The sequence below is a fragment of the Equus quagga genome, chromosome 5 (assembly GCF_021613505.1).
Source record: "Equus quagga isolate Etosha38 chromosome 5, UCLA_HA_Equagga_1.0, whole genome shotgun sequence".
NCBI classification, from domain to species: Eukaryota; Metazoa; Chordata; class Mammalia; order Perissodactyla; family Equidae; genus Equus; species Equus quagga.
The window spans coordinates 85,204,979-85,221,084 of NC_060271.1; the positions used below are offsets into that span (position 1 = coordinate 85,204,979).

The 16,106-nt window shown below is 41.0% G+C and overlaps 1 protein-coding gene across 1 annotated transcript in view; it reads left to right on the forward strand.

Annotated features, from left to right (window-relative positions):
* The first annotated feature begins 1,032 nt into the window (after positions 1–1,032).
* SERTAD2 (SERTA domain containing 2) overlaps positions 1,033–16,106 on the forward strand; it is a 114,138-nt gene continuing 99,064 nt past the window's right edge. The window contains exon 1 of the mRNA XM_046661555.1: positions 1,033–1,616. The gene's annotated coding sequence lies outside the window, so the exon portion shown is untranslated. The remainder of the gene's footprint in view (positions 1,617–16,106) is intronic.

A 16,106-nucleotide genomic window follows, 5' to 3' on the forward strand; every position in this document is an offset into this window, starting at 1 on the left:
TCAACCTGTCCACACCCTACTCCGACTTCCCCCACAAACAGGCAAGCAAGCAGGCAAATGCCATTGCCAAGCCTCCGGTCTCTGGCTTCCAGCTTCCTCACATCCCAGCCCTAGCACAGCCCCAGAGGACGTCACACGGAGCTGTCTCCGAGAGTGGGCACTGCACCGGCGTGGGGCAAAGTTTTGGTCTGATTCACTCCGAATCCGGTTGCCCCTCGCGAGCGGGGTTTGGCCGAAGGGGCTCCCCGGCAGCGCAAGGCGGAGCTGAGCAGCCGCCTGCAAGCTGAGTAAGGAGCCAGCCTCCGCCGCCGCCTCCTCCTGCCGGCGCGGAGTCGGCAGCACAGCCAGTCCCTATCGCTGTCACGCCGCCAGCAGCGCGGCCCCTCCGCCCCCCGCCCCCCGCCCCCCTCCCGCGCGGCCCCAGCCCTCACACTGTTATTTGCGTGACTGACCCGAACAGGGCGGGAGGGAGGACCCGGCCGCCGGAGGGAGGGGAGGGCGTTGGCCCGCCCACTCCTTCCCCTCTGGCTCGCTGCGGTATCTTCTCCTCCTCATTGGCCACACGCTTGCGTCCATCACCCCCACGCGGCCCTCGGATTGGCGGAAGGCGCACTTCTGGAACGAGGAGGGCAGAGTGACTCCGCCGGTCTCCGGCGCCTCATCTTTCCCTCCACCCCCCACTTCAACGTCCACCCACCTCTCCCCACCCCCCACTCCACTTCCCCCGCCCGCTTCGCGGCAGTGTCCTTAGAAGACTCATTGGGCCAGGGGCGAAGCCAGCCGCCTATCGAGCCGCGCCGTCATTGGCCGACGCCCACGCCCGTCGAGGCGGCGGGCTTCGCCATTGGGTGACACCGCGCCGCTCCCCGCCCCCCCCAACGCCTCGCCCTCTCAGTCGCCTCCTCCCCTGCCGGCTCTTCCACGGCCCCCTTTCCCCGCCCGTCCCCGCCGCATCTCCCCTGTCCAGCTGGGCGGGGACTGCTGTACGACTCTGTAAAGTCTGTGAGTCACTGCACAACCCATCAATCCAATTAAATGTCTTGAGCGAGCAGAGCAGGCGGTGCTGCCGCCGCGCCGCTCGCCCCGCCGCGGCCGCCCCTGCTCGCAGCGCCCCTCTGATCCATGGCTGTCTGTCTGTACTTGTTACGGTGTAACCTCCTCCTCCTCCTCAGGAGCCGCTGCAACTTCCCCTCAGCCAGCCTCCTCCTCCGCTCGGGGACTGCAAAGGCATGGGATAGACCGAGAGCCACTTCTCTCTGTCTCCCTTCCAGCCCTCGCTCAATTTCCCCCCTTTAAAATTAAAGTCTGTTCCTCGCTCCTCGGCGTTTTAGAGATTTATTTGTCAGTCTATTATTTCCCCTGATTTTATTTTCCCTCCCTGGGGCAGGAGGTCGCAGGGGCCGGTGGGTTTATTTTAGAGAGGGGGCTCTCCACTCCCCTCCTTTTTCGGCGGTGACTTGATTTCCCCGCTCCTCTCCGCTCCCACCCCTCGAACTCACCGTCCTGCGCTCGAGTGACGCACCGACACCCCCCGCCCACAGTCCAGACGTCCCCTCCCTCGCTGCCACCCCGACCCGTCTCGGAGCTGGACCCGGTGCCGACTTCTTCGCAGAAAGGTGAGTACCGTGATGGGTTTTGGTGGGTTTCTGGGAAAATGGTGTAGCTGGTCCACTTTGGGGAGGGCAGGGATCACGTTGTGGGCTGGAGGTTCCTGGTCCGGCGTGGATTTGAGGTGGCGACTGCCTCCCTCCCTCTCTCGCTCCCTCTTCCCCCGCCCCTCGACTCCTTATTCACCAGCCTTGCTGTATTTCTAGGTACTGCCAGACTTCCACCATCGGGGCATTATAACGCGTATAAAATGAGCGGTAATGGCATGCTTTCTGTCTGTAGGATGCTTAGTGAGCGGTAATAGTCAGCGATGTGATCTGATGGACTGTGACCTGCAGAAAGTGTAAAAAGGCTGATGGGTACATTTTCCTCCAAATCCAAGTTAAACTTTTATTCAACAAAGGCAAAGCCAAAGGTATTTCTAATTTGAATGTGTGGTGATAGAGCAAGGGAAGGCAGGTTGCCTCGTGGCATGGCTTGCTATTTCTATTTTAAAATAGTTTTATAGGATTCCTTTTGAAAAAAATACGAATTCCGTAGAGAAGTAAAGCTTATGAAGTCTTTGAACCTGTTGGAAGGAAGCAAGGTAAGATGGAAATGCAGCTTGACACTTCATCTTAGCTCCCCTCTATTCTGGCGAGAAATTACAACACAGAATTTTTTTATTTCCCAGTCACTGGGCACAGTGGGGTGTGTTAAGGATAAATATGCATTTTCTTCTTCTTCTGATATCCCTCTTTTGTATACTTGATTGCTCTTAATGTCATGCTACAGAATTTTATAAAATTTTAATTTAGTGTCTTCGTTGTTGGTAGCTCAAAAGTACGCATACTTGCCCATGTATGCTTTATAAGAATCCTGCCTTATGCATCTTTAATATTTATTTTGAGATAAAAGTAAAAATTGTAAGAAATAATGACTCTGAATCGGCTTCTGAGGTCACTTTTGAGAATTCAGCCTATTTAAAATGGTCTTACTCTTTGAATCAAGTTCTGGTCTAGTTGTCCACAAGATTCAAATTAGGCCAAGCCAAACATGTTTTGAAATATTAAAGTACAGGAAAGGCCTCTTAGTAGCTGATTCTCTTCTTCTCTTTCAGACTAACCAGAATAAGTTGTTACTAAGTTTAATTTTAAAGAATAGAGTGTTCCTTTACTGAAATCTGCCAAGTTTCGACAGAAAGATTTCCTTTTAAAGAGCAGAAATGTGTTTATGATCAGCCCAGAGTAGTAAAGTTGACTCAAATGTGCGTGCTGTTGTAGAGAAATGCCTGCCATAAGCCCCCAAACCTTGCAAAGTGTTTCAGGAAGACTTATACAAACCCTTTTTGAATTGTCTAATAAATTTCATCATGTGGCCTTTTTTGTGAGTGGAAGACTGAATCACTGAGAGGCCTCCTAGCACAGGGGAGCCATACTGCCTGCATTTGAATCTTGCCGCCAGCCTTCCATGGCTAGCTGACCTGGCCTCTGCTGGTTTTCTCCTGTAAATGGGAAGGATGGCTTTTCCTCAAAGGGTAGCTGTAAGAATAAATGAGAATGCAAGTCACAGAGCACTTGGTGTTAGCTGCTCCATCATCATCGCCATCCTCAGAGAGGACGTCTAGTGTAGTGAGTACGAGTGGGGCCTCTAGAACCAGATTCTGTCGGTTCAAGTCCCAGCATTGCTTCTTGCTGTCTTTGTGACCCTGGGCAAGTTAACCTCAGATTCCTCATCTGTAAAAGGAGAATCACAGAAGCACTTACTTCATAGGGTTGTTGTGAGGGTGGAATGAGTTAATATATGCAAAGATCTTGCCTAATGTTTGGTACATCTTTTCAAGTTTAATTCTTTCTCATACTCCTTGTATGTCTTGGAACATGGGTGACTATTTTTTAGAAGTAAATTTTATGTAAAGATAAAGAATTATTGCTGTCAAAAGAAGCAGAATTCTTATCAATGTTCGTGATGTTTGATTTATACTTTTAAACGAGAATTTATATGAGTCTTTCTGAAATTTAGTTGTTGGATGAGTTGAGTTGGTCGCTCTTTCGTTTAAACTTGCATGATAGAATATACATACCTGTATTATAATGATCCCCGTCACACCTTTGCTGTTATCTGTGATTTTCTCCTCTACTAAACGGAAAGCTCTTTGATGGTAAGAGTAGTGTTTCATTCATAATTTAATCTCCTGTGCTGAGCAGAGGGCCTGGTACATAAAGAAGCTTAATTAATGTTGTGGAATGAATTAAATAATGTTATTCTTAAGTTTATGAGTAGTTGAATGACACTGTAAGTGATATTGTGGAGAATAATATTATTTGTATTGTTGAGTTGAACTTTTACGTTCTCAACTATTATTTTTTGTAAATAGAGAGTAAATGAGGGGAATTACAGTATAACTTATGTTTCATGAAGAAAATAGTTTTCATTTTGAAGATTAAACTTAAAATAGTCTGAAAAGTCAGATCAGATATCTTTCTTTGGTACCTGAAATGTCCATTTTTTATTGTAAGACTTTCTCACTCCCAAACTATCTGTCACTAAGTTGGATGTTGTTATAGGTAATATGAATAATACAGATTAGATTTTGAATGTCCCAAATGATGATGAGATGTTATTAACAGCTTCAGAATTAAAAATAATAAAGAGAATTTGTCAAACTAACACTGTGAAAATAAAAGCTTTATTTCTCTCTCTCTTTTTTTTTTTTTTTTTTTTTTGAGGAAGATTAGCCCTGAGCTAACATCTGTGCCCATCTTCCTCTACTTTATATGTGGGACGCCTACCACAGCATTGCTTGCCAAGCAGTGCCACGTCCACCCTGGGGATCTGAACCGGCGAACCCCAGGCTGCCAAAGCAGAACATGCGAACTTAACCGCTGCGCCACTGGGCCAGCTCACTTTGTTTCTCTTTTCATTCAAGAGTGAAACTCTTTCTCTTGGGCAGTCTTAATAAATAATTAGCTTTTGAAATGGCTGTAGTAAATTGTGTAATAGGAATCATAAAGGAGTATGTGTAATTAGTAAATAAAACAAACTTTAAACTTCACTGCATACTTAATAGACATTACACAATTGAGGAATATATATATATATATATATATATATATATATATATATATTTATTTATTTATTTTTTTTTGCTGAGGAAGATTCACCCTGAGCTAACATCTGTTGCCAGTTTTCCTCTTTTTGCTTGAGGAAGATTTACCCTGAGCTAACATACATGCCAGTCTTCCTCTATTTTGTATGTGGGTCCCCGCCACAGCATGCTGCGTACTAGTGGTATAGGTCCATGCTCAGGAACTGAACCTGGACTGCCCAAGTGGAGTGCACAGAATTAAACCACTAGACCATGGGGCTGGCCCCAAGGAATATATTTTTTTAAATAAGCAAAATTGATGGGGCCCAGCACCTGCTTCATTTGTAGAATTGGTCCATTTTACTTGTCAATAAAATCCAGTTTAATTACTATGACCTCTGAAATTATGAAATGCAAGAAATATCTTTCATGAAAGAGATATTCTCAGTAATGAAATCTGAATATTAATCTGGTCAGAAGTGTTACAGTGTTTATAACATTGTTAAAACTTTCCAAATATGTGAACTATCTACTACAATGTGGATAATTTTGTATACATAATCCTTTGTTCAACCTAATCATCAGTTACCCAATTCAGTTGAATATATTCATTTTTATTGGTTAAAACAATTAATTGAGAAAACTTGCCCTTTTCTGTTCCTATACTTTTTTTAAAAATGTTTTTTGAGGGAGATTAGCCCTGAGCTAACATGTGCTGCCAATTTGCCTCTTTTTTTTTTTTTTTTTCCACTGAGGAAGACTGGCCCTGAGCTAACTTCCATGCCCATCTTCCTCTACTTTATATGTGGGGTGCTGCCACACCATGGCATGACAAGCAGCACGTAAGTCCACACCCGGGGTCCGAACTGGCAAACCCCGGGCCACTGAAGTGGAATGTGTGAACTTAACCACTGTGCCACTGGGCCAGCCCCTGTTCCTATACTTTTAAAGCAGCCAATTTAAAATGAAATTTTAAAAAATTAACTTATAGGCACTTAGAAACTACGCTTGGTGTCTGGTTTGTAAGATGGAAGGTCACTTACTTTTCACTTGACACATTTCAGCATGACATTGTTTCTGTCGCTCACAGCTCAGTTTTTCATTTAACATTTTTGTGAAGACATTCAAGTGTTTATTAATATTTTACAGATGTATATGATATCTCCAACTTTTAAAAAAAGCAATGTTTCTGATGAAGAATTGTTTGGAAAGAAGAGGAAAGAGGCTAGAAATAATCTTTAGGGCTTGTGATTTCTATCCTTGTCTTCTAACATTAAGAAAATGGATTACTATCTATACTCTGCCAGTGATCAAAAGGAGAGGAAAATAATGTATGCGTTGTCTATTGACATAAACTTAGAATTAAGATCCATGGGGTTCTAGACTGAGTGATGCTGCAGTTTGGCACGTGACTTAAACGTTACACTTAACCTCCAGGACTCCCCGTGGTCTTATCCTTCCAGTGGGAAGAGAGAGGCAGTTACCCTGCCCTCACTCACAGAGGACCTTGTAGGGGTATGCTGTAAGTGCTTTTTAAAAGCATTGGAGAAGGACAAAATGCAAGCGAATACAAGGTAGACATTCGCATTTAGAAATGGATATTTGTTTATCATTATTTTAAGATTGTGACTTTTTAGATCTTTTGTCTGAAGGGCATTTTTGCTTTTAACTTTATATTTGAAGAGACCTCTAATTGATATGTTCACAAAAATGTATAAAGTATCTTTAAAAGAGTCAAGGAACTTTGGTTGAATTGAATGGGGTTTTAAATGTTAACACTGAGTTTTGGTACATCCTGGGTTATAGCAGATGTTGATGTTGTAAGAACAAAGTATGTATCTAGGAGATAATGCATTTTACTAAGTTAAAGCTTGTAAAACTTGCACTTGTGTTGCAGGAAAACATGTCCAGATATATCGGATTCCGTTAGAAGTATATGCAAAGAGAAAAATTAATCATATTATTTACTTTTAAATTTCAAAAGGATTACTTGGCTATAGGACCCTTCTTTATGCTCATTTGTTTTGTACCTTGAATGCAGTGAGATGTGCACATGTCAGAATATAGCAGCTTGGAGAATTTAATTTCTTCCATCTAATCTTTTATTTAGGAAGGCAAGTGAAGATGCATGTTGAAAGACTTTATTTTAAGAAACTATTTTTTTCCTCTTGTCCCTAAAAGTGAGTTAGGAGTCTTTAAAAGTTGAAAGCTGAGAGTTAGCACATTGTATAAGTTTCTTTGAATTCAGCTTTACCTCTTTGGTTATTATCACAAGAGTTGTCACAACTTCACTATGTTACTCGCTTAAGTGGAGATGAAATCTCGTGTACGCAGAGTAAGACCTATTAAAACAAGTGGGACATACAAAGAAATATTATTTATTTCAACTAACATTAAGGATCACAAACAGCGATCCTCAAACGTGAGGTTGCTAAGCAGAAAGCAACTTTTAAAAATATATTGTCCTTTTGTCCTTATTGTGCGACAGCCAACTGATGGAAACTTGAAACGATCAGCTTTCTTCCCTACTTTCGAATTTAAAGTCTACATTGATGTTTATAATGTCTTGTGTGGTGGTATGTATAACTCTTTGGTATATTGAATGTTTACTTTTAACATATTAAATAAAATGACCAAAACAGTTCACTTTTAATTTAAACTTTATCTATTTTTCACAATCCTCTTCGCTTTGTTCTGCCATTGTTTTTCAGTTTTCTTAATAGTTCCATGTGTATGTGTCTTTCTTTTAGTGCAGCATCTTGCCTATTTTGCTCTACTTTTCACATCGATATCCTTTTTTCTTGATCACAGCAGGTTTTTTTCTTTAGCTTTCTTTTGCCTTTGTCCCTGTATAAAGTATGGAGTAGAGGTTTTCATTTATTTCAGTCTGCTTTTATGGGACTGAGGCAAATGCCTACTATATAGAAAATTTGCTTTGCCTTATCTCAGAAGATGAGCTCTCTGATATCTTATCTACACAAAATGTAAGGGGCCATTTTGTAAACCTAAAACCAAGTTTTTGCTTCTGTGAAGTAGTTAAAATGGAAAACTGTGAAGTGTCTATTATTTACTGCTTTTCTGCTCATCTCTTTTATGGGGGGGATGCCCACAAAATTTTTTCTGTCCACATCACCTTGAAACATCTCAAACATACAAGCTTTGTTTTGCTCAGCGCCCAGTGCCTTGGCGAGTTCTGGAGGCTGTTTCAGCAAAGATCATAGCCACCTGACCATGTGGGGAGTGGCTGGCTTGAGAGCATCACATTAGACATGAAGAGCAGCTCCTTTGTTTTGTTTTTAATGCCTTAAAACCCAACCAAACATCAGACCATGTCCACGATGAGGTTTTCCAGGGTTCACCCTTGTTGAATGATTAATGATTCCTGGTGAAGTAACCATCAGTTTTATTGTCTTCCATGGCTTCAACTCAAATGAAATGTATCCCTTTGAGTTAACTTTTGTTTTGATTTTAAGCGTTCTTTTCACCCAGAAAATCAAAAGGTATGAAAATGAATATGTATTTTTAGACAAAAAAGATTTACATAAAAATCCATCAAGTACAAAGTTTTCCTAAGGACTAAAATCCATTGATTTGGAGAGTGTTTTAATAGCTTCTCAAAATACCTAACATTGTTTAGACATCAGTAGTAGAAAACCTTTCAATTTGATTAAACAAAATGAATCCTCCTTTTGGTTTAGAAAACAAACAGTCCATTGTGACTTTTTATTTAAACAATTCAAATATAAATTAGATGAACTGCATTTTGGAGTTGGTTAAGTAAGAGATTTTTCAGAACTTTTACTTTAGAAAATCTACGCCTCATGGAAGAAGCATGATCTTTTTTTTTTGCACACCTGTATTCCATTCCTGGCTTCCATTCATTCATTCATTCATTTAATTCATTCAACAGATACTTACTGAGCACTTACTGCGTGCCAGTTACTCTTACTAGGCTCATATATTACAGCAGTGAAGGAAAGAGACAGACATTCCTGTCCTTGTGGAAGTTACGTTCCAAACTATTTTGGTGTATAGAGTTTGTTATCTACTGTTTGGAGTAGTCATAACTAAACATTGTGTAATCATGTTATAAAAAAAAGTAAGATTTCTTCATATGGATTTTATGTCCTTTGACTTGGTGTAAAAGGAATCCTAAATCTTTAAACAAACCCCATTTGAATGGACACTTTCTGCTTGAGTTTGAGTTGAAATATTAAAAACCTATAATGTTGCTGGATGTTTCCACCAGAACTTATGAAATTGTCATCATTTTATGAACCCCGGGAAGCCTTACAGTGGACATGGTCTGAAATTTCTAGGCTTTCTTTATATGTCTTAAGTTGTTTTCTCTCTTTGCTTTCCTTGTGATAGAGCATGAAAAAAATGTGTAACACTGAAAATTGCACAATGGAAACATAGTCATCTCAGCTATATTGCACAATTAACAAGAACATCTTAAGTTTGCTTTGTCTAGTGTACATAAAGGACTAATTTTTTGTTTCTACGATTGTAAAGACTATGTAAGTTCCTAAACAAACAAAAACCCTTACTGTACATTTCCACCTCAAATATTAAAGTAGGTCTACTAAGTGTTTTTGCAGTAAAATAGCATTAATATGATATAATACAATATAAAGATTTTCATTAATTATTTTATGTTTATTTGTAAATATTTAATACATGTCCCACGTGCTTAGGGGATTCAGAGACTAATAAGACATGGCACCTGTCCATAGAGTCGAGTTGAGGAGACAGAAGATCTCCACACGACAATTAAATCTCCTGTATTAGGCAATGTGGCATTTAGCTTGATGGGAAGTCTGGTGTAGGCCGTACAGTAAACTTAGTCCTAGGTCAAATGGACTTGCCTTCTGGAGGCCCTGGGTGCGCAATCTTTCCTCTTAAGTTTAGGCAAAGATGGTTAGCAGGGCTTCTTTGTGCCTTAGGCACCTAAGGACAGCTACTGCAACCGCTCAGGGCGAGAGGGAAGGGAAAGGGAATGGAGCACACGTCTTAGCCAATTATTACATTTGCTACCTATCCCTGTGGGAAGCAGAAACTCTCAGCCTGAGAATAGAAGGCATGGGCACACCATGGATATGGTTTAGGTTCTTGAAGACAAAAATTATTCCATAGCTTTGGGAGGCCTGGAACATCGATGAGGGCCCTGTGGACAAGGGGAGTTCACCGAAAAATGGAAGAAACACTGAAAGGGGAGGAAAGAAGTAGAGTTGGACACTTTTGACCGTTACTGAAGACACCCTCTTCCTCAGTTTTGCCTGGAGCGGCCCTGCCTGTGAGATGGGCGTGCTCTGGGCCTAATCTGCCAAATTGGGAAGTCTGTATATGTTGCTATAATATGTAGGTATAATCTTTCTAAATTGTTTTGTTTTGGAATTAGCCAAAATTCCTGATGTGTGTGTGTGTAAGTTCTCAGACGTAATGCTGTGCGACTGTGGCTTTTGTTTTCATTTTCCTGGATATTCGAAAATATTAAGAATCTCTTTCTTTTTCGAGTGCATTTGTTTGTTTATTTGGACTTGAATCTAAGATAGACTAACACAAAGTGTGCTTGTCTCTTAGATTTAAATTAGGGCAAATAAATCTGCAGCCTCAATGTTTATTTTATCTGTTGATGAAAGTATTTGGACATTTGTGTGGAGGCTTCTTTGTTTTCTTAAATGACAGTTTCTATGAAGAGTTTCTTTTGCTGAAAACTGTGTCTGTGGTAGAATCATCTCACATCTATTTGATTCAGAAGGCCACCTAGGATAGTTATGTTCATTATCTTGATTGCTGTGATGGTTTCAAGGGTATATACATATGTCAAAACTTACCAAACTATACATTTTAAACATATGCATTTATTGTATATTTGTAAAGTTTTTTTTTTTTTAAAAAGCCATGTAGGTTGTAAGGTGTATTTTCAAAATAAAATCTCTGTTATAAGAATTATATTTTTAAGGTTTGTCATGTATTTTTTATTTCTCTATTTTATTTTATCTACCATTTATTCACCTCTAACCCGTACCCCAGACACACATGTTTTTAGAAAGACTAATAGAACAGAGGAGGCCCATACGCCAGCTGAAATTTAGATATAGGACCTTAGAGAGCTTTTTTCCATATGTAAGGCTCACTGGAGTATCTTTAAGTAATTTGCACAAATTTGAATTTAGAGAATTGGAGTTGTGTATTTTTCAAGGAATCGTCCTTTCCTTATGGTTTAACAGATTATGACTCATCTTTGGCGTGGAGTAAAGAGCATGATTTAGTAAGACTTTTTTTTTTTTTAATGAGGTTAAATGGCTTAATGCTCCTCCTTAAATATTGTTGGGGTTTTTTTTTGCATTTTTATAAATTAAATTTTGGCATGTTGGGCCATCGACTCCATGAACAGATCTGTGTAGGGAGGAACTAAGTCTGTTGCATTCTTCTTGCTCCTGTGTCTTGAGCACAGCACACAGGGCTTAATAGATGTTTGTTTAAGCGATGGTTTAATATTAATTGAGTATTCCTTATGTCACCCAGTGTATGTTTCAGGGAAATTTCTTTATTGTTGGAATTAATGCTTACGTTAAGTTTAAAACACTAGCAATTTTACATGAATTAAAAAAATGTCTAGAAAAATGTTCAGAGTTGTCTTTATGGAATTGAGACTGTCAGAGTCTTAATGAGCTGTGACTGTACAGCTCAAGCTCTTTCTGTCATACCAGCAGGACACATTGGAATTACCTGTGCCCAGGCCACCAGTCAGGGTGAGGCCCCGGCCTCAGTGTTTTTAAAAGTCCGCAGGTTATTCTAATGCATAGCCACACTGTACAGTAGTCCCCTCTTACCTGCGGGGCATACGTTCCAAGACCCCAAGGGGATGCCTGAAATGGCAGATAGTACTGAACCCCATACATACTGTGTTTTTTCCCATGCATACATACCTATGATAAAGTTTAATTTATAAATTAGGCACAGTAAAAGATTAACAACAATAATTTCTCTTTGGCATATCCGAATTGCCAGCATCACCGGTCTTGTGCTTTGGGGCCATCATTAAGTAAAAAAAGGATCAGTTGAACACAAGCACTGTGATACTGTGACAGTCGATCTGATAATCAGAGGGTTACTAAGTGACTAACAGGTAGGTAGCATAGACAGCGTGGACAAGCTGGACAAAGGGATGATTCAGATCCCAGGCGGGACAGAGAGGGAAGCCTTGAGATTCCATCATGCCACTCAGAACAGCGAGCAATTTAAAACTTTTAAGTTTAAAATTTATATTTGCTTATTTCTGGAATTTTCCATTTAATATTTTTGGTACTGCAGTTGACCATGGGTAACTGAAACTGCTCCTCAGTGCTGCCTCCCACACCATATTCCCCCACAGCCAAACTTTAAATTGTAAAATTTTTCAAACATATAGTAAACTTGAAAGAATAATTCAGCAAACACCCATATTCCCTCTGCCTAGATTCAGTAATAACCTTTTGCTGTATTGGCTTTATGACTTTCTCTCTCTTTCTTTATACGTTTTTGGACCATGTGAAAGTAAGTTTCAGACATCATGACTCTTTACCATTAAATACTTCAGTAAGCATCCCCTGAGAATAAGGACACTCCTACATAACCGCAATACCATTATCACACCTAAGAAAATTAGTAACAACTTTGGGATGCTTTTCAAGAGCTCAATTCCATTTATTAAAGGTGTATGAATTCACATTCTGCTAAAAATTAAATGCATATGAAGTGAGAAGTTCTGCAGAATATGAAATTCTGGGAATTTTTGCTAAAGATGTGTTTCTTCTCTGTGTTTGCAGGTAAGGCCACTACTTCAAACATTTTTGTGAGGTAAATGCATTTTCTTATGTATGGTGAGGTAAGATGCTTTCTAGCTCTAACATCTCATGGTCATATCATGAGAAAAAATGTTTATCAAAGTTCATGCCACAGTGTGGTTTAGTGGAAAAAGCCCAGTTTCAAGCCAGAATGATGTTGGTTCATATACATCCTCTGCCATTTACTGCAGGTGACCTTGGAGAAGTGAAATTCCTGTATCAGTTAGGATACTTTCAGAAACCACCCTCAGGCTCGCTGGAATCATCAGGAAACTTATTATTTCACAACAAATCCGGAGGTAGGGCAGTCTCCAGGGTCGGTCAGTTCTGTAGCTCAGGTTCTTCGCATCTTTGTGCTGTGCCAGACTCCTTGTTGGCTCCAGCTTGTTTTGGCTCCTTCCGCAAGCTGGTTCACATCCACACATTTTGGTGTCCAGAGGAAGTCAGAAACCTCTCCACAGGCATGGACTGTCTGTCTTTCTGTCTGATTGGGCATTTCTGCCCACGTCTGGACCAGTGACCTGGGGATGGGGTTCTCTTAGGGAGAGGAAGGGAGGAATGGATGTTGGGTTTACCACTAATGGTGTTTATTACTCTTCTCTAAGCCTCTGTTTTCTTTGCTGTAAAATGGGCTCGGTGATATCTACCTGTGTGATTCTTAACTGATATAAAATAGGTAAGGCAGTAAACACAAAGCTGATGTTTAATAAATGCTAATCCCTATTTTTTCTTCTCTCCTTTCCATCTTACAGGAAATTCTGTCTTCCTTTGACACTGCCACACTCCGTACTAGTAAGCACATGTCAGCGCCTCTCCCCTAACTGCTCTTACCTGTCCTCTCACCTCAGCATCTAGGGCATAGAGTTTTACGTGAGCATTGAGGGTGGCCAGATACCCTCCATTAACCTATCTTGGCCCATCCTATTTTTTATTATATATTTGAGCTTCACTTGGTATCATTCCAAAGCCAGGGAAGGGAAACGTCACCAGCGTGTACATATTTATCAAGATCTAGATCAAGTGTGAACAAAAATCTCTTTAAATTTCACTATCCGTAAAATCAACAGAGTTGAAATAGATTTTACCTCTTTTATTAAAAGAAATGCACCATAACTTGTGAAAAACTCAGCAAAATAAAATGCTATGTATGCAATATAGTATCTTATTTGTCCAGGATAGACCAGGTCTTTGATACTTAGGGAAAATCTAGGCTTACCGTGATAGTGTAGCTGCTCCGGTTTCTCTAGAAGTTAGTTTCTAAAAAGAATTATATCTAATTTGCCAGCAAATCTTTTTTGGATTGTTTGGTCTTGAACCTTCTCTCACCCACCATGAGAAAGGCATCTTCCAAAGCGTGTTTTCCAGTGTTTGTGTTCACGGGGAGGGGGGTCTTTGCTCAGGCATGCCCTTTCCCAAGTATCTAGGGAAGGATTGTCATATTTTTTCCCCTTTGGCATTTCTAAAGCACTCCTGAGACACCTGCAAAGTCCTGCAAAATTGTCACAGCCCAGTCACGTAGGAAGATCTTCGCCCTTTTCCTTTTGAATTTTCTTCGTAAAGGATGGGATCACTTTTTTTTTTTGAGGAAGATTAGCCCTGAGCTAACATCTGTTGCCAATCCTCCTCTTTTTGCTGAGGAAGACTGGCCCTGAGCTGACGTGTGTGCCCATCTTCCTCTATTTTATATGTGGGACGCCTACCACAGCACGGCTTGACAAGAGGTGCCATGTCCACACCCGGAATCTGAACTGGCAAACCCTGGGCCACTGAAGTGGAAGGTGCAATCTTAACCACTGCTGGCCCCTGGGATCACTCTTGAAGGAGAGCTGTCGATCCTTCTTGACCCCTCAAGTAGAATATTTCATTCCTGCCAGCCTCCCTGGCAAGGGAATGGAAGGTCAAAAGTCTGGCGTCTCTGTTGACTGGGAAAATGCTGATCCTTGGCTTGTTCCTTTTCACTTACGGTTTTTTAACTTTATCTTTCATCTTTAGATTTAGTATTGACAAGGTATCTGTTGATCTATTAAGCTCTGTGAATACTGAAAATACTCAGATTTTGAGTGGGTGCATCCATAATTCACGGCTTCTGCTGACGTGAATCGTTGCCGTGTGTTGACGTTTCTTATACGTCTCAACTGAGGGTTCTGCGAACGCTCGATTACGAAGCAGCACAGTGCAAGCACAACTCTGAAATCAATTGTAATTTTATCAAAGAAGCCAGAGAAGGGACATTGTGGCTATAGTTTTTGTTAAAAGTGCTAGAGTCTTGAAAAAAGAAAAAGTTTGAAATTTGTATTGTGTTTCCTTGAAGTGTTATTGGTTATTTTTAAAAAGGGTGACATGTGATTATAGCTTGTGAAGCTTGGTTTTGTTTGGGCAAATTTTTAATTTTAGTACCTTGCAGGAAAGTTTTGTGGACAAGATTCCCTTTGTTGTGTAACAAACGCTTTTACTGTTTAGCTAAGGTTTGCTACCAGTGGCTGAGAGGCTGAAATGAAAAGTGAAATGGCTGTTGTTTCCCGTCTAATACTAGATTGTATTTTTATTTCCACTGCCCAATGTTAAAAAAAGAAATGAAAAGAAAGCAAAGATCAAGATCCAAAAGCTCAAAGTAACATTAAATTTCCTAAATAGAATAAGGCTGGCTTTGAAGTAATGTGAAGAGTCGTATGTGGGGAGCATTTGCTCGTAGCTGTACCGTTGGCCATACTGATTGTGGGGTCAGTAGTTGGGTCAGGATGTGTTCCTGTCCTCAGACTCTCAGTCAGGCAGGTAAAAACCAATCAAGGCTAAGCATTTGGTCGTGACTCACCTTCTTTTTTACTTGCCTGTTAAGAAATGTTTCAACTGTGCTTCTTGCCCCTACTTTTTAGTCTCCTTGAGAGAATGGAACAAAGGTCCAAGTGATGGTGGGTTGGAGAGCAGTGCATCATCTACCTCTTAGGACCCAGGACTCATACTCTAATGCTAGAGTAATTGCCAGAGCTTTGTCTTTGCTGCTTTCTCGATTCTGTCATTTCTGTGTTCTTCTTGGAGCTTCTCATGGGCGGGGTCTAAAGTTGTATGGAGTGGATTCTAAGGGCAAACTGTCTTTGTCTCAGGTCATTTATTGTTTTCACTTTTCATAAGGAGTTGATTTTGATTGTAAATTGCAGCATAACCAGTGAACAATTGTTGCCCACCTAAGAAAAATATATTTACAGTAGCTTTTAAAAAGGTATTTGGAAAAGAGGTTATTCTTGGAGAATGATTTTTGGGTTTTCTTTTTGTTTTTTTCTTTTGAGGAAGATTAGCCCTGAGCTAACTACTGCCAATCTTCCTCTTTTTGCTGAGGAAGACTGGCCCTGAGGTAACATCCATGCCCATCTTACTCTACTTTATACGTGGGATACCTGCCACAGCATGGGGTGCCACGTGGTGCCATGTCTGCACCCGGGATCCGAACCAGTGAACCCCAGGCTGCCAAGAAGCAGAATGTGCACACTTAACTGCTGCGCCACTGGGCTGGCCCCCATATTTTATATGTGGGATGCCTACCACAGCATCGCTTGCCAAGCAGTGCCATGTCCGCACCCAGGATCCGAAGCAGCGAACCCCAG